General features: G+C 54.5%; 1 pseudogene; it reads left to right on the plus strand.

Moving 5' to 3' along the window:
- The first annotated feature begins 391 nt into the window (after nucleotides 1–391).
- Nucleotides 392–18,756, plus strand: LOC120682132 (annotated as a pseudogene).
- Nucleotides 18,757–21,831: the final 3,075 nt, after the last annotated feature.

The following is a 21,831-nucleotide window of genomic DNA, read 5'->3' on the forward strand; positions in this document are numbered from 1 at the left end:
GCTGCCCCGCCGCCGTGCGCCGCCGTCGCCCGCGCCCCCGGGAGCTGTCCCGCCGCCGCACGCTGCGCGCTGCCCGCTGTCCCGTAGCTGCGCGCTGCCCTGCTCCGCGCACCGCCCGCGCCGGCGCCGGAGAAGATGGCGCTCCGATCGCCGGAGAAGAGGTGCCTGTTCAACTTTCAATTTTAGTATTTTTCAACATTCCGTGACTCCAGTTTCAACATTCCGTATCTATAGTTTCAACAATTCGAAATTAAATATTGAACATGTTTATGAAAAATATTGATGTGATTTTGTTGAAATGTTGAACTTATTTGCAGCAACTAATTGGACTAAATGAGCTTTAAAGATGAAAGGCTTATCTACCTTTCTCAAGATGTATAGGAGCCCCCGTTCGGCACCGCGCAAACTGCAAGCCACCAGACACCAGTCCACTTGTAACAACGCCGTTCCGAGCCCGTGACCCGGTCTGAGAGTAGTAGAGCAGCAGGCAGCGAAATGGTGGCGTCGATGGCCTCCCGCCGCGCGGCCGCGCCCGTGCTCTTCTTCTTCCTGCTGCTCCTCGTCGCCTCAGGTGCGCGCACGCATGATTTCTCCTCGCTCGTCTCGTCTTCCTCACGCGCCCGCGCCCATTGTTAGTTTGCTTTTTTTTTCTGATGGCACGAGACGGATGGACGCGTGGTGTGCAGAGATGGGGCCGGCGCGGGTGGCGGAGTCGCGGCACTGCATGTCGCAGAGCCACGAGTTCGTGGGCCGGGATGAAAACGGTCGGAAACGGTAATTATTCGATAATCAGTTTTTTTGGTTGTTTTTCGTTGATTGCGAATCCCGGAGTTATTAGCACGCACCCCGCGCCACAGCCATGCATGCTGGTGCATTTGATTTGCTGTAGCGTCCACTCAGTCGTCGTAATCACCCTTGCGTCTTTAATTAGTTTCCCGTGCTCTTATCGTGTACCGACTTAGTGTTTCTCATTTGTAGTAAGTTATTCGAAAATGCTAAACCGAGAGTGCTTGGCTAGCAGCTTCAACTGCTGGAATAATAATAAAAAAAACTTTGGCTTTGTGGTGTCAAAGCAGCTGTATGATCATTACATGTTAATATCCTTGAATGCATCTTGGTTCTGTGGAGGAAGTATCTCGATCTACCCCGCTGATGGATTTGTTTACCATCAGTTTCCCGTAGATGTTGGCCGAGCATTCAACTTGTGGATGCTGAGGTCGGAATTATCCTTAATCTAAAATATCAGTTTCTGGTAGACGTAGAGTGGTGTACTATGTAATTTAGCACTTCTTTCATTCTTAACTACATGATGTTTATAACAAGCAAATTATTTCAATTTTATTTAAATAATTTGTTTTAAATGTTATATAATTATGGAGGAGTTACCATAAAAGTTGATAAAAGAGAGATGTTTGACTGGCTCATCCTTTCAAAAGATATTTATTCACATGACTTGTGAACATCTGGCTTTCATTTAGGATAAGAAAGAAATAAGTTCTCTTAAGGAGGAAAAAACAACATGATACCAGCAGTGCCTTACTCAGCACTTATGACTTACATGCATATACAACACACATAAAAAACAAACCTACCATGGGCCGATGGGCGGACCATGGTGGAGGCCGGAGGCGAAACTGGGCATCAGCCCCTTCTTCCTCCACGCGCTGCTTCACTGCAAGTCAACTTATTTTGTGCTTGTTTGCTGATGTTAACAAGCAGAAATTTACAGAAGTGAACTTATTTGGCCCCCGCTTGGTTTGGCTCCACGTTCACCTACTATATATGCTTCATCCCCATCCCCTTTGGTAATTGTTATCTACAGCAGTTTTATACTCCCTCCGTTTCAAATTATAAGTCATTCCAAAAATCTTGGAGAGTCAAACTATCTCAAAGTTTGACCAAAATTATAGAAAGAAACATAAAGATTTATGACATCAAATAGGTACACTATGAAAATATAGCTAACAAAGAATCTATTGATACTTAATTGGTTTCATAATAAATGTTATTATTTTGTAATATAAATTTGGTCAAATTTGAAAATTTTTGACTCTCCAAAATTCTTGGAATGACTTATAATTTGGAACGGAGGGCGTATTAGAATTTGTGTAGAAGAAACTTTCCAAAAAAAATGTATTAGAAGGAATTTACAGGTTATTCTAAGATTCTTTTTCTAGGAAACTTGTTCTAAGATGTAGCTAATTTTCACGTCATGTTTAAAAATACTAAAAACAAATTACAAAATTTGTTTGAGTGAGTTGTTTAATTAACATGTTTGAACATATATAATAAAGCTTCCGCGTTGTCACGAATATAAGCGACAAAAGTTGTTTGAATGTATTCGATTGCTTACGTGTTGCTGTTCATCTTCTTATCTGACGTGTGTGACCTCGATCCGCATGGTCGTACATGGATGACTCCCTTCACATCCTCCATCTATGTCTCCCTTCACATCCTCCATCTATGTCTCTATATCAGCTACCATCGCATAACAGTACAGTACTAATATATGATACGCTAAACCAGCTCTACCAGGAACATATATAACGTAACACTCACTGCTAGAAAATCTCTCATTAGTACCGGTCCGGAACCCCTGGGTTGTACCGGTTTCCCGACCGGTACCGCTCCTCCGGTACTAAGTGCACGCACAATCGTTGATGGTAACAAAAAGCAATGCTCGCATGTCAAAATTCTCCTGTTTGTACTCGTCCCAAACACGTACACCTTCCTCCTTCCACAGCAGCAAAAGTTCATCAACCAACAGTCTTAGGTACACGTCAATATCATTGCCCGGTTATTTTTGGCCTTGGATAAGCACCGGCATCATCATGTACTTCCCACTTCATGCATAGCCAAGAAGGAAGATTGAACATACAGAGGGTCACATGCCATGTACTATGACTGCTGCCCCACTCGCCGAATGGATTCATTCCGTCCGTACTTAAACCGAACCTTATGTTCCTTGGGTCGTTATCAAAATCTGGGAAATCTCTATTCACGTTTCTCCACTGGGACCCATCCGCATGGTGTCTCAGCATCTGATCTTGCTTACGCTCTTCTTTGTGCCACCGCATCAATTTAGCATTGGATTTATTTCTGAAAAAGCGCTTCAAACGTGGTATTACTGGGAAATACCACATCACCTTAGCGGAAACTTTTTTCTTGACGGGCTCCCCGTCGACCTCACCAGGATCATTTTGCCTGATCTTGTACCTTATTTGCTTCGTATGTTGTAGAGGGCAGTTCATTTCCCTCTGGAAGCATGTTCTTTACGATTCCAAGTAGCTCATCAAATCCCTTATCGGTGACACCATTAGCTGCCTTCCACTGCAGCATTTCAAGTGTGGTACCCAACTTTTTAAGCCCCTGTTTGCAATCTGGATACAATAAGTTTTTGTGATCCTCCAACATCTTCTTAAACTTCTTTGACTCCTTTAAAGTTTCACAGTCTCTTTGTGAATCCACTAGAACCTGACCTAATTCATCAGGTGGTTGGTCTTCTGCTGCATTTTCTCCAGCCTCGTCCATTTCTTCAGCATCGTCCATGGGTTCATCTTCAAAGGCTCCCGCTTCATATAGATGAGCCCAGTCTGCAATATTATGATCATCATCTTCTTCACCATCTTGCATCACAACTCCAGGTTCACCGTGCTTGGTCCAAAGAGTATAGTTATCCATGAAACCCTTTTCATAAATGTGGGCGTGTAGAGTGCTCCTCTTAGAGTATTCCTTTTTATTTTAGCAAACGCGGCATGGACAACACATAAACCCTTTCGATGACTTGTGAGCCTCCGCCGCATCGAGAAAAGACTTTAGACCATTAATCCACGCCATGGTGCACCGGTCGCCGTACATCCATTGTCGGTCCACCGATCTACAATTTTGAATTAAGTAACAACATTATTTTACTTGTATTCATATCATTTAAATTGGCACACAACATAATGAAATACAAAAGCCATTTTTGCGAATTTAACATTGAAATACAAAATTAATAGAAGTCCAAATTAATAAATACATGTTGCAAAGGCTTTGTTTTAGGGTCACTTCCTCTAAAACCATCGAGGATTTCATTATTGGGACCAAAATCGTACTCCTTCATTGCGTCCTCATATATACCGCACCGCATCGTGGATATCGATTCTAGCCCCAAATATCAGAGTTTTCTCCGAAGGATCAAGGTTAACGACATATTCATGATCCGAAACATACATTTTTTAAACTTCTCGATGGTTTCCATATGAGCCCCAATAAATACATCATTAGAGTGCCAAAATAATGCAACTAAATGCATAACAAATACCAAACGATGCATTCCACAACACATACATAGATTCCATAACACATACACATTTTATTCCACGACACATACATTCCACAACGATCACCCCCACCGGTGCCACTCCCTCCAGCTGCTGAAGCCATATTTTACTGGAAAACACTATTATTTTTTACAACATTATAAATTCTTACAATTACAATAAAATCTGAATAAATTAATTAAAATAAATCACATTAATTTGCAAATTGATTGAAAAAACTCTTACAATTACAATGTAAATATGTACATCATTATATCCTCATATTCGAATTGCACAGGCACTTACAATGAAGTCTGAAATGTAATGAAATTAGAGTTGCTATTGAGGTATTAATCATCATTGTGTGCCGTGCTATGTCACAACTCTCTCTAAGCCCTTATTCTTCGTCGGTCTTGACCTCACCCTATCTACATAATGAAGAGTCTAGAAAGAGCTATGACAGAGCAGGCACAATGTGACTAATGCCCCAATAGCAACACTACTTTGTTTACATTTCACACTTGCTGGTAAGTGTCATTGAACTACAATGCAAAATCACATTAATTCTCAATCAAAAAAACCTGAATAAATTAATTGAGAGAAATCTCTAATTAATTGAAATAAATCTCTGTAACTCCTAATTATTTTGACACCCTTCAGTTCCCGGAGAACACTCTTTTCAATATCCAGAAACCATCTAGAAGAAAAAAAAACTTTATTTCGGAAAATGTATATGTCGGTAACCTCGACCCTGCGGTGATGAACAATGCCTTTCGGGGGGACACGGTGCGGTACAAGGATGTCACCAATCGGCCAGTCGCAGCACCAACATTTCCGGTTAATATGAACACAGCACTTGGCACAGACAGCGTGCTCGTTGATATGCTCTCAGTGCAACAACGGCCACGCTGACTGCGTCAAATGTTGTCTTCGTATCAATCGGAAGTGCTGGTGATGCGACCAGCCGATTCGCGACGTCCATGTAGCGCATAGTGTTTCCCCGAAAGGTAGTGTCGTCACTATTGGATGGACATTAACGCTTATAGATAGTGTCGGTACCCTGTAATAGGGATACCCACTCTTACTGCGGCAAGATAGGACCCGCGTAGTTATCCGTAACTGCGCGCAAAGGACGGAGTAGCCAGGTCCCACGGGTCAGGCTCTTTCCTCACCAGGCCAATGGCCCCGGACCCATTTCCCGCCTAGGGATGGGTCCGGAGACGCCACGTGTCCCTAAGGAAGGAAAGCTCCGAGCTGACAGCTGAGGCCTCGGACCCCCCCATAGGGGTCCGGGACCTCCTGCGTCCATCCGGACCTCCCTTACCGTGTGGGGGTCCGGAGCCGCCATGTGTCCCGGAGGCACGGGCGCGGACTCGTGCGTGAATCTTCCGTTGGAAGACTCGCCCACCCACCGCATTTAATGCGGATGGTTGAGGCGTGCTCTGTCGCCGCGGCACGCGGGACAGCCTTTGTCAGGCCTCACTGTGCTCCGCGTATTACCAAGGTACACAGTGCAGCCGCCTGCGCCGCACCCGCGCGGAGCTCGTCTGCCGCATTAATTGGATACGACGGCACGGCACTTTTCCATCATGCCGCCTACGCCGCAAGCTACGCGGCCTGATCAGCTACGTGGCAGGCAACGCCACTAGCTATGCCTGGCGCCGTTCCGACAATACAGCGCCTGGACACGCTGAATGGGGAACTCCAGGAGCACACAATGGAATCCAGGAGAGAGATTTCCTTCGCCTGCAACGCCATAATTATGAGTAGTACATTATCTTGTACTGCATCGTTGGGCCCACCTGTCGGGGTCCCAACAGCCATGTACGCGTCCCCTTGAGATATAAAAGGGAGACGCTCGCTATACACAACAGGCTCTTGGGAGACACACAGACAAGCTCTCGCGGACTCTCTCGAGGCAAGGCAATACAACACACAGTGAACGTAGGGTATTACGCTCCGGCGGCCCGAACCACTCTAATCCAGCTGTGTTCATCGTGTTCTTAAGCGAGGTCGAACTAGGACTAGCTAACCCCCGAGTACACACCCTCTGGGCTTAGGCGGCTGCTTTCCGCCACCCGGCTGTGGGTTAGCACACCACGACATTTGGCGCGCCAGGTAGGGTGCTTTAGCTGGTCGCAGTTCATCTCTTCCTCGTCTCCATGGTTTGTGTGGACGACGTGGAGATGACTGAGGGTGAGGCGTCCTCCACGCCACACGCCTCTCGCGTTCCTGCTCCAAGGGCAACTGTGCCCGTGGAGCAACCACCGTCGGCGGCGGCGCGCGCTGCTCGCCGGCAAGGGTCAAGGCGGCCGTCACGGGCCCCCTCACAGGCTGCGAGCGGCGGAGCGCTGGCGGTGGCTAGGGAGTTGTTTTGCAACCCTCCGGCTGCTGCTGCCTCGCCAGACGCCCTGAGGCAGTGGCGGGACGACGTTGACCGTCTCCTCCATCTGGCTCAGGCCTCCCCAGTTCTGCAAGGACTGGGCAACGACCTCCGCCCGGCAATGTGGTGGTACCTTACCACCAGCGCCAGGGCGGTGCGTCGGCATCCGTGCGCTCCCCCACCGTGAGGGGCGCACGAACAGAAGATCTACGGGCGGAGCTCAACCGCCGGCGCGCGGGAGAGGATGCCCGCATCTCCGTCGAGAGGGCGCGAGAGCGCCGTCTCAACATTGAGGGTCGCAACCTCAACGCCGACTTGGACGTGGCAGCACCCAAGCCTCCAGTGAATGCCCGGATACAGGCGTGCGCCCCGGTGGCTGGGGTGGGCTGCGCTGCGCTAGCGGAGCACCTTCTCGCAGTGGCATGGACGTCCAAGTTCCACCCGTACCTGCCAGAGAAGTACGACGGTACCACTAACCCGTCGAAATTCCTACAGGTGTACGTTACCGCCATCACAGCAGCTGGTGGTAACGACGCCGTCATGGCAAGCTACTTTCATGTAGCCTTGTCTGGGCCAGCCCGGACTTGGCTCATGAACCTCACACCTGGGACGATCCAGTCCTCGGAGGAGCTCTGTGCGAGGTTCACAACGAACTTCGCCAGCGCATACCAGCAGCATGGTGTGGAGGCACACCTCCACGCCGTGAGGCAGAAACCCGGAGAGACGCTCCGGGCATTCATCTCGCGCTTCACCAAGGTACGGGGTACCATTCCTCATATCTCCGATGCATCTATTATCACTGCATTCCGTCAGGGGGTACGTGACGAGAAGATGCTCGAGAAGCTGGCGACGCAAGCCCTGTCTCTGGGGCTCTGGCAGCTTCTGGTGAAGGGGGACTCACAGCTAATCATCAAGCAGGTCCGAGGGGATTGCAGCTGCAACAATCCCCAGCTCGCGGCATACCTCATCCACGTGAGGAAGCTCGAGAAGGACTTCGATGCCTTGGAACTGCAACACGTTCCCCGCGAACTTAACTCAACAGCGGATGTTCTCTCCGCGAGAGCATCTACCTGGGCACCCGTGCCCGAGGGCGTCTTCGAAAGACGGTTGCTGAGACCTACCGCCCAGCCTGCCAAACTGGGTGAAGGGGATCAAGCTAGCACCTCGAAGCTAGCTGTCCCGGCAGCGTACCACCTCTGGTGCCCGCTCTGGGTTGTGAGCTCTGTTGAGGATCCTGGAGACCCCATAGAGCCACTCCCACCTGCTCAGGAAGCTCCCGATGAAAGGATCTCCGAGATCCGGGACTACCTGAAAGACAATATCCTCCCTGATGACGATGTGTCCGCTGAGCGCATAGTACGATTGGCTAAACGCTACGCGGTGGTAGAAGGGGATCTCTACCGCCGTGGCGCCAATGGGGTCCTCATGCGGTGCATTTCCCAGGGAGAGGGCCGCGAGTTGCTCGCGGAGATCCATGGAGGCGAGTGTGGGAATCATTCCTCATCTCGCAGGCTTGTTGGCAAAGCCTTCCGGCATGGCTTCTACTGGCCAACAGCACTCCAGGATGTGGCTGAGCTGGTAAGGTCCTGCAAAGCATGCCAGTTCCATACAAAACAAATACACACACCGGCTCAAGCTCTGCAGATGATTCTGCCCTCATGGCCATTCGCCGTGTGGGGCGTGGATATCCTGGGGCCATTCCCCCGGGCCGTCGGCGGGTACCGGTTCCTCTACGTCGCCATCGACAAGTTCACAAAGAGGCCGGAGGTTACCCCTGTGGTGAACATCACCAAAAAGTCAGCAGTCGCATTCCTCAAGTCCATTGTGTGCAGATTTGGCATCCCAAACCGTATCATCGCGGACAACGGGACCCAATTCAAAAGCAGACTCTTCCAAGAGTACTCCGTGGCACATCCCCGCAGCAATGGACAGGTTGAGAGAGCGAATGCAGAGATCCTCAGAGGACTCAAGACCCGCACCTACAACTGCTTGAAAAAGCATGGTGCCAAATGGGTTGATGAGCTTCCGTGCGTGCTATGGGGCAACCGGACCACACCTAGCCGAGCTACCGGGGAGACTCCATTCTTCCTGGTCTACGGGGCTGAAGCATGCCTTCCCCCAGAAATCCACCTGGGCTCACCTCGGGTCCAGGCTTTTGACGAATCCAAGCAGGAGCAGCTGCGGCGTGATGACGTGGACTTCGTTGACGAACGAAGGTGGCGAGCAGCAATCCGAAATGCACGCTACAACCAGGCACTCAGGCTCTATCACCAACGGTTCGTGCACAGTAGGGAGCTCCGGGCTGGTGACCTCGTCCTCAGACGGATCCTGAACCGAGTAGGGCTCCACAAACTCTCCCCCAGCTGGGAGGGGCAATTCAAGGTTACAGAGGTGTGCCGGCCCGAGTGCGTTCGCCTCGCCACAGAAGATGGAGTGCCGCTGCCCAACCCATGGAACATAGAACATCTGCGTAAGTTTTACACTTAGGCAGAGCGGCAAAATGAATTTTTCCTTTATAATAAGATAGAATCAGCGTGCGGACCGGAGCGGTTGAGGTCCGCCCCCGTAAACCCGACCTCTGGCATCCATCGCACCGTCGGCTAGCATTAACGCGCGGACCAGAGCGGTAGAGGTCCGCCCTCGTAAACCCGGCCTCTGGCATCCACCGCGCAAGCCATGTATATCAGGTTGCAAATGAAAGATTTGCCCAATTCTGTCTTTGTGTCAAAATTTAATTTCGCAGTTCAATTCTTGAGATTTTACTTTTCTAACCCCCGCGCGGACCTCTACTCTTGTTGCTACAACTAAGATCTGTATTGAGCTGCTGGACTGCCATACAGGTCCGGACCCTCTTGCTGCTGGAGAGGGGTCCGGACCCCTAGGGACCTGCTCTGAAGAAGGGGTGCTCGTTTCCTGGGGTGGTCCGGAGCCCTATGTAGCCGCTTAGCCGGTTCCGTACCCAAAGCCTACACACTCCACCACCCTGTAACGAGTGCTCTAGTACCTGGAGACGGGTATTTAGGGGCCCGGACCTCGTTCCAGCTCAAAAGTTGGCTTCCTAAGTCCTACACGGCATGTCCAGCTCTATTTCTCAAAGGATCGAATACGACAAAGTGACCTCACCCACTGCTGGGAAGGGTCTGGGGCGTCGAAGCCGGGTCCGGAGAAATCGTGTTGTTTCCTGGAGTGGTCCGGAGCCCTGTGTAGCGCCTTAGCTCAGTTCCGTACCCTAAGCCTACACACTCCACCACTCTGTAATAACCACTGAGCTACCTGGACCTGTGCATCTAGAGCCCCAGACCTGGTACTAGCCTGGGACCCGTCCAGAGTAAGTCCTGCGGGCCTGCTACTAAGCTGTAACTTTGTAGTGGTACACAGGTTAAGCCCTGACTGGTGGTAGCCAGCCTCAAATCATTGAGCCTACCTACCAGGGGGTCCCGGCATCCGCTTTAAAGGTTTCAAGCAGATCGAAGTCCAGTCTTGATGGTAGACAGACTCAAAACAGCTGATTCTATCTCCCAGGGGGGCGGGGCGTTTGCTTTGAGCCAGACACCAACGATCGATCCTGCATACATCAAATAGCTAAGTCGCAGTATCGTTACTACCATGCGAACAAGTTGATTCTTCTCTCTGTAGTTCTTTCTGCTACGCAGGGGAAGGAATAAGACGCTCGCTCGGCTTGCAAACTATGTGGCACCTATGCCCAAGGAGGTCCAGAGTATCTTCTACGGCTCAGGTGGCAGACAGGTCCAAACAACTGAACCTATCCGCCAAGGGGCCAGGGCGCCGGGGTGCTGCATACCGCAAACCAGCAACTGACAAACAGCTAAGTTGAAGTTTTCTTCTATTTCAAAATTTTCAACTAGTACAATATTTGTTACATAAAGCAAAAACAAAAAAGATACAATGCCCAGCTCAAAGGTCTGCAGGCTCCCGCTTGAAGTAGGCGGCGACGAAGTCGACGACCTCCCGCACGCTGTCCCGAGCAGCGGCCTCCATCTCCACTACAGGGCCATCGACCACGGGCGTCAGCGAGATGGCCGGGTCGTGGCTCCGGAGGCAGGTCAGGATGTGCTCCGCCACCATCCGGATCAGCTCTCGGCCCTCGGCTTCAAGCCGGCCGGCAAGGACCGGCTCCAGACGTCGGAGCCTGTCCGAAGCGGAGCTCAGCACTGGAAGGGCATCAGCAATCGATGCTGGCGCCTCTGCCACTTGGATTGGGCTCATTCCAAAGGGCACCAGTGCTAGGCTCGCTTCGGTCGCCCAGTCAGCGATCCGCTGGGCCCCCACGCGCTGGTCCTCCTGGTGCTTCCGGACCGCCTCCTGGACCGCCTCCTGTACCCGGGCGTCCAGAGCCGCTTTGGCTACGTCCATCTCGCGGGACCTCTCCTCGAGCTCAGCCTTCTTCTTCGCCACCGACTCCTTCTGCTTTTTGAGGGACTCGCGCTGAATCCCAAGCTGCTTCTCTATGCCGGTGGCGTGGGACTCCCGCTTGGAGAGGGACTTCCGGTCCTCCTCCAGCTCCGCCTCGGCAACAGCTAGCTTGCTGGCCCTCTCTTCCAGCTGCTTCCACCATCCGGCTAGGGTCCCAGAGAGCTCGTCCAGCTCTTGCTTGCGGATCTCAAGACCCTAGCTATGGGTCTCAAGCTCGGACCGCTGGGCAGCGAGCCCGGTCTCCAGTTCGGACCGCTGGGCAGCGAAGCTGACCACCTCCAAGGCAAAAGTCTCCTCCTGCTGGGCTAGGGCCTTCTCCCGGCTCGATACTGCAAGCTCCTGGTTGAAAACCATTAGAAGGTTGGCTCGATAGGCCTCTTGGTCGGCCTTGAGCTTTGACCGGGCTTCGGCAGCACGGGAGGCTTCAGCCTTCGTGTGCGCTTCCAGGCGGGTGTGCCAGTCCGAGAGGCGCTGGCACTCGCTCTCCAGAGCAGCCCACTCCTGCCGCAAGGCTGCCTCGGCGGAGGAGGTTGCCTCCTCTATCTACCGCCGGACCTGGATCAGCACCTGGGGAAGGGGAGTCGCTTCCTCCTCCGGGAGTTGGAGCTGCAGGAGCTGCCTGCCAAAGACCACCTCCAACTCCTCCTCTGCAATAGGACCGGAGCTGGAGGTGGGAGCTTCCGCTGCAGCACTTGTCTCTGGAGCCTCCTCTGCCGCCGCTGCGTCGGGTGCGGCTGCGCCCAGCACCGGCGCCTCCGTCGCCGCTGCGTCGGGTGCGGCAGCGCCCATCATCGGCGCCTCCACCGCCGTCGCGTCTTGTGCGGCTGCGCCCAGCACCGTCGCCTCCGCCGCCGCCTCGTCGGGTGCAGCTGTGCCCAGCACCGGCGCCTCCACCACTGCTGTGTCTGCCGCGCCCGCCACAGGCGCACCCGCCACTGCAACATTGGGCCCGCACCCGCCATCGCCGCCGATGCCGCGGTCGCCTGGGCATCAGCCGACGAGCCGGCGATGGTGGAAGGGATGCTTGGGCGAGGAGCCCTGGTGAAACAAAGAAAATGAGCCTTTAGCATAAGCGGAGCACCGAGAATAAGGGGCGTGACCAGAATAACACTAACCCTGAAGCGCCGGGTATCCAGCATCTTCGGAGGCCCGACGTCCGTTTTTGCTGCTTCTGCTCCCGCGGCTGCGGCGCAACCCGTGACTGTTCCTGCTGCTGCTGCTCCCGTGGCCGTAGCGCAGGCGCAACCCGGGGCTGCTCCTGTTGCTGCTGCTGCCACTCCCGTGGCTGCTGCTGCTGCTGTTGCTGCCGGCGGGAGGTATCTCTCGGCGGCGATGGCGGCGGCACGACAGCTTCGGAGGTCCCGCGAAGACCGGATGCCAGGGAACTACCTTGGCCCGCGTCCTCGGTGCACCTCTGACGCTTCGTGGCGGGCTCCGTGACTGGGCTCCCGTCGCCCCTGAGTAGCCTGCGCCGGCCCGTCTCCCCTGACGACGCACTGGAGCTGCTCCAGGCCTGGCTGGGACCACTCGAGGCGGCGCTTCAAGACACAGCCTACTTGCCTTTGGTGGTAAGGCCGGACCCTACGACGTCCGGTGCATCTTGATTCCCGGACGCACTAGGAATCCGGAGCCCACGATTCGGGTCACCTCCGGTCTGGCGTGCGGCCAGCCCACCGTCGTCGAGAGTCGGCAAGGTGGCCAGCACCGCGGTCCTCAGGCATGAGTCCTCGCAGAGGGGGACGACACCCTGGGGAAGGATCAGTTGCTCCGGGATGAAGGCATCCCCCGTCACCGCCCGCACCAGGACTTCCAAGGCTTCCTGGGTCAGATCGCTCCCCTCTCCGCGGTGGGTCCTGCTGCAGTCGTTGAGGCCGGTGAAGTTCCAAGTAGGACGCGGCCTCTGCTTCAGGGGGGCAATCCGGCGCTTCATGAAATCTCCGAGCACGTGCAGCGAGGTGAGGCCGCTCTCTGCAAGCGACCTGATCTTGCCCAGCACGGAGTCGAAATCCGGATGCAGGATTAGCTTGGCCCTCCAGGATGCACGGTCGGTGGCGGGTCCCTCGGCCGGCATTGCGAGGCGCTCGTTGGCTTCGGTGGTGGCGATCACCCAATCCCTGCGCCACTCATCCCACTTCCCGCCAGTAAGGCCGGGAATGTAAGGCGTCGGCAGGTCACTCCTCATCTAGAAGTAGTAACCCCCCAGTTCGTCCTTGCTCCTTCCGGACTTCACCAGGACGAAGAGATGACGGAAAAGGATGACGCAAGGCTGCACCCCCACGAACATCTCGCACAGGTGCACGAAGATGGCCGTCAAGAGGATGGAGTGCGGTGTGAGGTGCTGAAGCTGGAGGCCGAAGTCTTCCAGCAGCAGCAGCAAGAACGAAGATATCGGCAACCCCACGCCACAGGAAATGTGCGAGGTAAAAAGCACAAATTCCCAGGCGCGGAGGTTGCCGAGGGGAACCGAGCTTGATCGGATCCACCAGCCAGTCTCCTGTGGGCTCCACCCTAGCAAGCGGCGCGCCGTGTTCAACTCTTCCTCGGTCTGGAACCGGCGGGGATGAACGAGGGAAGCCATCTCTCTGTGGAGGGGAAGAACAATCTGCGTGGGGAGCAAGGGGCAAGAAAAGCTCAAAGGCAAAGGGGCGCAAAGGTTGGAAGGAAGAAGGCGAATCCGGGAAAGTAACCGCGGTATGCGGTTCGCCCCATTATAAAGCCTGACTCAACTGGCATGCCCCGGAACCGTCGCTGGAACCCAAGCGACGCCCGCACCTGGTGTTAAACGCCGGCCCATGACAAGGGGGCCCAGGCCCATCTATCAGGGAGAGCTGGTAACCAACAAAGGTGTGAAAAGGCGGGATCTGAACCGTCGCTCACGCGCGAAGCGAGGCGGAAGCTGAGCTGACGTGCGCGTATTAAGCGCTGGCGTGGCCGGGCTTTTTGGGAACTGCACCGGTGGTAAATGTACCGTTTACTCCGGCCGCAACAATGCCGAGCGTCGCGCGCGTGACTAGGTGAACCACTGTGCGTGGGGGCCATGAGTCAGTAAGCCGTTGCGATGTGATGAGGCAGCAAATAACCCGATGGATGGTCAACGTCGGTCAAGACCCCTGCAGTAAGAAGCTTCAAGCTATGCAGAGCCAAAGCGCAGTAGTGGCCCCACCTGCGGGTTCGTACCTCCCCCAAGGTGGGCCCGGGGGGCCATTGTCGGTACCTTGTAACAGGGATACCCACTCTTACTGCGGCAAGGCAGGACCCGCGTAGTTATCCGTAACTGCGCGCAAAGGACGGAGTAGCCAGGTCCCACGGGTCAAGCTCTTTCCTCACCAGGCCAATGGCCCCGGACCCGTTCCCCGCCTGGGGATGGGTCCGAAGATGCCACGTGTCCCTAAGGAATGAAAGCTCCGAGCTGACAGCCGAGGCCTCGGATCCCCCATAGGGGTCCGGGACCTCCTGCGTCCATCCGGACCTCCCTTACCGTGTGGGGGTCCAGAGCCGCCATGTGTCCCAGAGGCACGGGCGCGGACTCGTGCACGAATCTTCCGCTAGAAGACTCGCCCACCCACCGCATTTAATGCGGATGGTTGAGGCGTGCTCTGTCGCCGCGGCACGCGGGACAGCCTTTGTCAGGCCTCACTGTGCACCACGTATTACCAAGGTGCACAGTGCAGCCGCCTGTGCCGCACCCGCGCGGAGCCCGTCTGCCGCATTAATTGGATACGACGACACGGCACTTTTCCATTATGCCACCTACGCCGCAAGCTACGCGGCCTGATCAGCTATGTGGCAGGCAACGCCGCTAGCTATGCCTGGCGCCGTTCCGACAATACAGCGCCTGGACACGCTGAATGGGGAACTCCAGGAGCACACAATGGAATCTAGGAGAGAGATCTCCTTCGCCTGCAACGCCATAATTATGAGCAGTACGTTATGTTGTACTACATCGTTGGGCCCACCTGTCGGGGTCCCAACAGCCATGTACGCGTCCCCTTGAGATATAAAAGGGAGACGCTCGCTGTACACAACAGGCACTCGGGAGACACACAGACAAGCTCTCGCGGACTCTCTCGAGGCAAGGCAATACAACACACAGTGGACGTAGGGTATTACGCTCCGGTGGCCCGAACCACTCTAATCCTGCTGTATTCATCGTGTTCTTGAGCGAGGTCGAACTAGGACTAGCTAACCCCCGAGTACACACCCTCTGGGCTTAAGCGGGTGCTTTCCGCCACCCGGCTGTGGGTTAGCACACCACGACAGATAGTTTCAATGTGAGCCTGAATAAATACATCACTAGAGTGTCAAAATAATCAATTCATAATAAAAAAATCTATTATAATTCTTTCATTAGTTCATTATAAAAAAATTAACTATCCACATTATGGTTATATCTACTACAATCACATGTTTTGTCTACACTCATTCTAAAAATTTCTACTATCCACATGGTCGTCTGAATCTAAAAATAAAAAATATGCTACGGTCATTTGTAAGATATAGAAAATGATTGAAAAATATGTCTATAAATTTTTCATATTCAACCTAGCCAATAAACCTACTCCCACATTCAAGTCATCGGTTCTATATATCTCAAATCATTGCATAAATCAAAGAAATCATACTCATCCTCACTATTTCTAAAAGTCACAAATTTCTCTAACTATAGAGCATAAAACGAAGAATAAAGAATATCAATAAAGAGAGGATGAAGTTGCAAACCTTTGGCGTACTTGGATAACTAGAACACTCACTAAAACTAGAACAAATGGCGGCAACTCTCTAAGGGAAGAACAACCCCGAGCTCGAGCTTCTCTGGTGAAATGGCACTGACTCGGGCTCGAGGAAGAAGAAGGGTGCCAATTTATAGTGGGAGCATTAGTACCGGCTGGTGGCTCCAGCCGGTACTAACGCACCACATTTAGTACCGGCTGGAGCCACCAGCCGGTACTAAATTTCCTCGCGGCAGTTTAGTACCGGCTAGTGGTTCCAGCCGGTACTAAACTGTCACTAGCTGTCGGTGGCGGATGTTAGAGCCTGTCGGTGGCGGACTTTAGTACCGGCTGGAGCCACCAGCCGGTACTAATAGGCTCCCCGGGCCACTGTTCCTTTGGCCCGGTACTAAATTTGCTTGTTAGTACCGGCCAAAGCCGTGACCGGTACTAACGGCCGCGGACGAATGTGCGTTTTTCCAGTAGTGACTCCCACCAACTTGGCTGGCCACGGGATTGTCCTCCGTCATCGCCATCCGAGACCTGCGGCAACCCGGCCGCTAGGTCGCCATTCACCCACAATCTGCCGCCATCACTGGTGATCAGGGGCGGAGCCTCATGAAGGCGAAACTGGGCTCTGGTCCCTCTTGTATGCAAACTTTGCATTAGTTAAACAGTGATTTTAACACTGTTCATTACTGTAGTAGGTTAATTAACAAAGGGTGGGCCCCCTCATTCTTGGATCACGCTCCGCCACTGCTGGTGATCATCAGCACTAACGTGTTCCGCACTAAGCCAAATCCTGACTACAGGGCAGCCCCGCTGGTGACAAGCCGAATCCGTAACCTAACCGGTGGCGGCAGCAGAGCCGCGCCAGCATCAGCATGCAAGAGGAGGATGAAGCGCTAGCTGGGCGCCCACCTGGCTGTGACAAATAAAGCAGGCGGTGTGGCACGTGATCGATCTCCTCCAGCAGCCCACGCGAGGCAGCATATTCCACCTAGTTCACGCCGCCATGGAATCCCGAGGTCAGACCCACGCTCTCCGTGCATGTTTTTCTTTTCTCCCCGATGACTGCAGCTCCGACGTCTACGACTACAGAGCACCACGCCGTCCACGTCCCTTTTACCAGCGCCGAGATAAAGCTCCATGGCTCGATCAGCAACTAGCCAGCCAGTCAGCACGCACCGACTAGTTGTCGTACTGTACTGTGCACGGGCGCGCAGTTTGATTAAGCTAGCCGCTGTGGACCCTGCAGCGTTGTGCTACATCCCGAGCTGGCGTCGATCTCGCTCCACACACAACACCATGTCAGGTCGGCCGTCGGCAGCAGCTCGATCCTGAAGAGCGCTGAAGCGATGCGGGGGGGGGGGGTGCAAAAACAGGAACGCATCAGCCACTACTAGATAAAGTGCCATAGGCACCGGTTGAGATTACCCTTTGGTACCGGTTTCTTGAACCAGTACCCCGAAAGTGGTACCAATGGCTCGAGCCTTTGGTATCGGGTAAAATAACCGGTACCTAAGGCCTCCAAAATGAGACAAAATATTCTTTCGCTGGGATTTGAACCCACGACCTCTAGCCTCGCACGCTGCCCCTTTACCATCTCAGCTACACAGTTGTTCTGATTGAGAAGGAGATATACTCCTTTTAAAGTAACCCATGTATGAGCCTAAGGTACCGGTTTGTGTTACCAACAGGTACCAAAGGCTCCTAAGGTACCGGTTGGTAACACCAACCGGTACCGAAGGCTAATCTATAGGTACCGGTTGGTGGTACCACCCAGTACTAATATAAAAATTACCATCCGGTACCTATGGAGAGCCTTAGGTACCGGTTGATAATACCAACCGGTGCCTAAGGCCCATTCAAAGATTCCATCCACCCCAAAAGTACCGATATGGAGATGAACCGGTACCTATGTTACTATAGGTACCGGTTCATCTTGATACTGGTATTTTTGGGGTGGACCTAAGGCTTTCTAGTAGCGAGCGTAGCTAGCCACCCCGGCCCCGTGCTCTGCACGCACCTCATCCTGAGAAACCGTAGCCTACCCAGCGCCACCATCCACGCACGTACGTGCACGCCCCCTGCCTGCCTCGATGCGCACTACATTCCAAACACATCCACGCGCCTATCCTCAAGAATGGTGCACAATACAGATTCTTTCTATATTATTTCTTTCAAAAACAATAACAATAATTCTTTCTTTCTACGTTTTCCAAAAAAAAACTAGGAGTATAGAGTACTTTACTGGCACCGAGACGTTACTGTCGGGACACGACGAGCAAAGCTCGAACAAATTGCCGAGTCTGGATTTGTTTAAACATGCGCCCTAATTAAACATCTAAACCCCCTATATAAACCCCATTCCGTCCCCGCCGCCTCCGTGCCAACCCCTCCAGTTCGAACAGTACTTAGTAGCTAGCCATCACCGCCTACACACGCGCAGACGAGCCACCCCCGTGTGGTCGGACGCAGTTGATCGAGATCCAAGACCAAGAGATGGCTTCGACGACTACCTCCTCACGCCGCGTGGTCGCGTCCGCACCTCTTCGTCGTCCTGCTGCTCCTCGTCACCTCGGGTAATTAAGTGAAATCATCAGCGTAGCCAAGCCAAGCATAAGCATGCACGGACATACCTGTTTATTTCCCGGTGATGGCACGGCACGTGATGTTTTCTCGCGCAGAGACGGGGCCGGCGCGGGTGGCGGAGGCGCGGCACTGCCTATCGCAGAGCCACAGGTTCGTGGGCGCCTGCATGAGCTACCGGAACTGCGAGGGCGTGTGCAGGACGGAGGGCTTCCCGTGGGGGCGTGTGCAGGTGGCACGGCATCGAGCGCAAGTGCTACTGCAAGTGGCTCTGCTAGAGTAGGCGGCCCGGCCCGCGCAGCTTGCTTGTCTTGCATGCATGCATAGCTATAGCTTCGACAGGCCAGCCCAGGCCTGTTTGCTTGTTGACCGGCTGGCCCGGTCCATTTCTTGTTTACTTCATTGCACTGCATGCGCCATCCGGCCCGGCGGCAAGGACTAGCTAGCTTGAATCGGTCGCCCCGCCCCGTTGTTTGCCGTTATTCTATCGCGTCCGCGTGTGCGTCATGTACCATTCCATGTCGCGTGCTTTATTACCGTGTAAAAGATGTTATAGCTACCTGGAATCGAATAATAAACTACGTTGTCGCTGAATTATTACATCGGTGTCCCGTTTGCCGGCGCCGAGACGCTCCATCGCCCGACCATCCAGTCAGGCACCGGCCAGATTGTCGCCCTGTACCGTGTACTACTCGACCCGGAGCTGAGGTCGCATCGCTCCACTTGGCAGATCACGGGTACCGCTCAACACTGTGTCAGGCTGATTTGTTATGAGAGAACAGTACTGCTGACTGGCTGGTAGCTGGTGGCTGGTGCTGATTTAGTATGAGAGAACAATACTGCTGGTTGGTTGGCTAACAAGCCAAGCGAACACAACGAATGGTTTGTGCCAGAAACCCAGAGCTGAGGTCAGCCAGGAGGAGCCACGGATGCTCCGTTGACCCTTCTTCGATCGGAGGTAAAAGAAGCTGCGTGCCCACATCCATGGCGGCTAATATTTGGCGCAGTGGAGCGCGTCTCACGCCGTTTGCTGGTGCTCCGTTCTGCGCGGCCAGGCCACAGAGAACACATGTCCGCGAGCGAAGCAAACATCTCTGGAAGGCCAGCAGCACGCGCGCGTTCTCTCCACGAACACAACATGGCGACGTCGTGTCCGCAGAATTCCAACCGTTTCTGGGCACGCGTGCAAGAGTTCTCGTCTCGCCATCCGTTACCGAGCACGCAGCTTCCTCGCGGGAATAGGCAGATGCTTTTGCCTGGGCCCTGGGGATCGGGGCTGGCAGATGGCAGCCATGCCCATGCACATTCCTGAGCATTGGTCCCTCGCAGAAAAAGCAGCGAACACCTGAAGCGCAGCCACCGTCAACATGCCAACTGGCTCACGAGGTAGCAGACAAGCGGAAACGATAGCATCGGGGTCGGTCGTGTGTACCTTGCAGAGTAGCCCGTGCGGACGCGCTGGCCATGGAGGCGAGAGCGTGGCGAAGACGAAGGCGAACGTGGCCCCAGCGTATGCAACGCAGCTCGTCGAAGCTGAACGGAGACGACGCCTCTGTATCCCGGCCTGTGGCTGGATGCGCGCACGAACTAATCCTCCACGTCGAGGCCGACCCTCCAGAAGAGCCGGGTCAGCCGTCAGCGGTGTCGACGATGCCAGGACGTTTCGCGCCCGGCGAGCAGGAAGCTCGTGGTGAGTACGCCCCCCGGCAACCCCGGAGGCTCTCGTCACTTGCGGTCGGTGCGAAGCGCGACAGTACATCAGGACATGGGAAGGACTGGCAGGCCGGCGCGGCGGCGAGCCACGGCGTGCAGCGAAAGTGGCGTCGCGGGCTCGCGGCTATGACCAGGGGTGGACGGTAACCGAAACGGCGACCGGGGGTGGACGGTAGTTGAGATACCGTCCACCTCTGGGTCCCTGCCAGCCGTTGGATCGTGCACGTTCGCTCCAGATCGGGCGAGATAAGCATACGCAGGGATTTGGGTCGTCGTCCTCAGTCGTCTGGCAGCGCAATGGAGCTGGATAGCGCAGGCCGGATGGCGCGGCGGCGTTGCTCGGTGGCGAGTGTCCACCGGTCGACGGCGTGTGCCCACCGGTCGACGGTGCGAGAGACCTCTCCCAATTACCTCTGGGCAAAGCGTCCATGGGCCCGGGCAGGGGATGACTGGCCGGCCGGCTTGGGCACTCGGCAGACCCCAGATGCGCGCGGTCGCCGGCTCAAACCACATCGCCGCCTCGCCGCCACCCAGCTGCCTCCTGCTCCAATTTTGCAATGCAGGGCCCTAATCGCCGATGGATACAGAGCGTGACAGGCTTGAGTGTTTCACTGCTTTGCATGTCCGTTCTAGTTCAGAGTTCAAATTGGCTATGCATTCCAGCCAATACACTCCATTTTCATTAGAAATTTATTGGTGAATTCAGAGTTTAGGGATTTTATTATCCCTATAGAGCACATTGGAGAGTAGCTTCTGCCGAAAAGGAGAGACAGGATATGAATACGTAACTCGTGCTTGAACTTCTTGTAGAAGCCTTGCATACAGAAGAGGATTTCGTCGGTGGGGACGCGGTGCCGCTGGCACGGAAGTCCGACGATCGACCGCGGACATGGCATCCATCTTGGATCTTTCTTTTGTGCTCACCGTTCCACCACCTGCCGGTGGTCAGCACTCCGGCTGCCTGCACTGCAAGAACTAATCCTCCACGTCGAGGACGGTGGAGACCCGCCAGAAGAACGGCGCGGCGGCGGTGCTCAGGCTCGATGGCAAATGTCCGCCAATCGACGACGACCTCGATGGCGGCGCAGCGGTGGTACTCGGGCTTGAGCCTGTCGTCTGACGGAACGGGTTGAGGTCATGCCGCCGCAGCCGATGGCGAAGAGACGGCGTCGGTCTTCCCAAGCAACGATCTCGACGCAACGCCGCTGCACCGAGACGGCGAGAGCGGCGGCGTCTTGAGGTCGGCTGCCCCGCGCCTCCGAGGTCTGGGCGGCGTTTTCTGGCTGCCCGCTAAAGCTCCGCCATGCCCATGCGGCTCTTTCTTCTCGCACGCTTGTGTCCGGACGATTGGTGGAGGCAGCAGCGCGGTGGACGTGCATCCGGGGGCGGCCGGACCTCCGCCGCGATGGCGCGAGCGGCCGCGTCCACATCTAGGCGGACCACGGGACGGCGTCCGAATTCCTGGTGAAGCAGCGTGTACGGACTCACGGTCCGGTCCATTTTATGAAGCTTGTAGCCACACACTCCAACGTGCACGCCGCAGACTTGGTCACCACGCCGCGCCGGCGCGCCGCGCTCCAAATGCCGACCAGGGGTGGACGGTATTTGAGATACCGTCCACCCCTGGGTCTCCGACAGCCGTCAGATCGGCCACTTGCGGTCCAGATCGTGCGAGACTCGCACGGGCCGGGACTCG

The sequence above is a fragment of the Panicum virgatum genome, chromosome 7N (genome assembly GCF_016808335.1).
Source record: "Panicum virgatum strain AP13 chromosome 7N, P.virgatum_v5, whole genome shotgun sequence".
Classification (NCBI taxonomy): Eukaryota; Viridiplantae; Streptophyta; class Magnoliopsida; order Poales; family Poaceae; genus Panicum; species Panicum virgatum.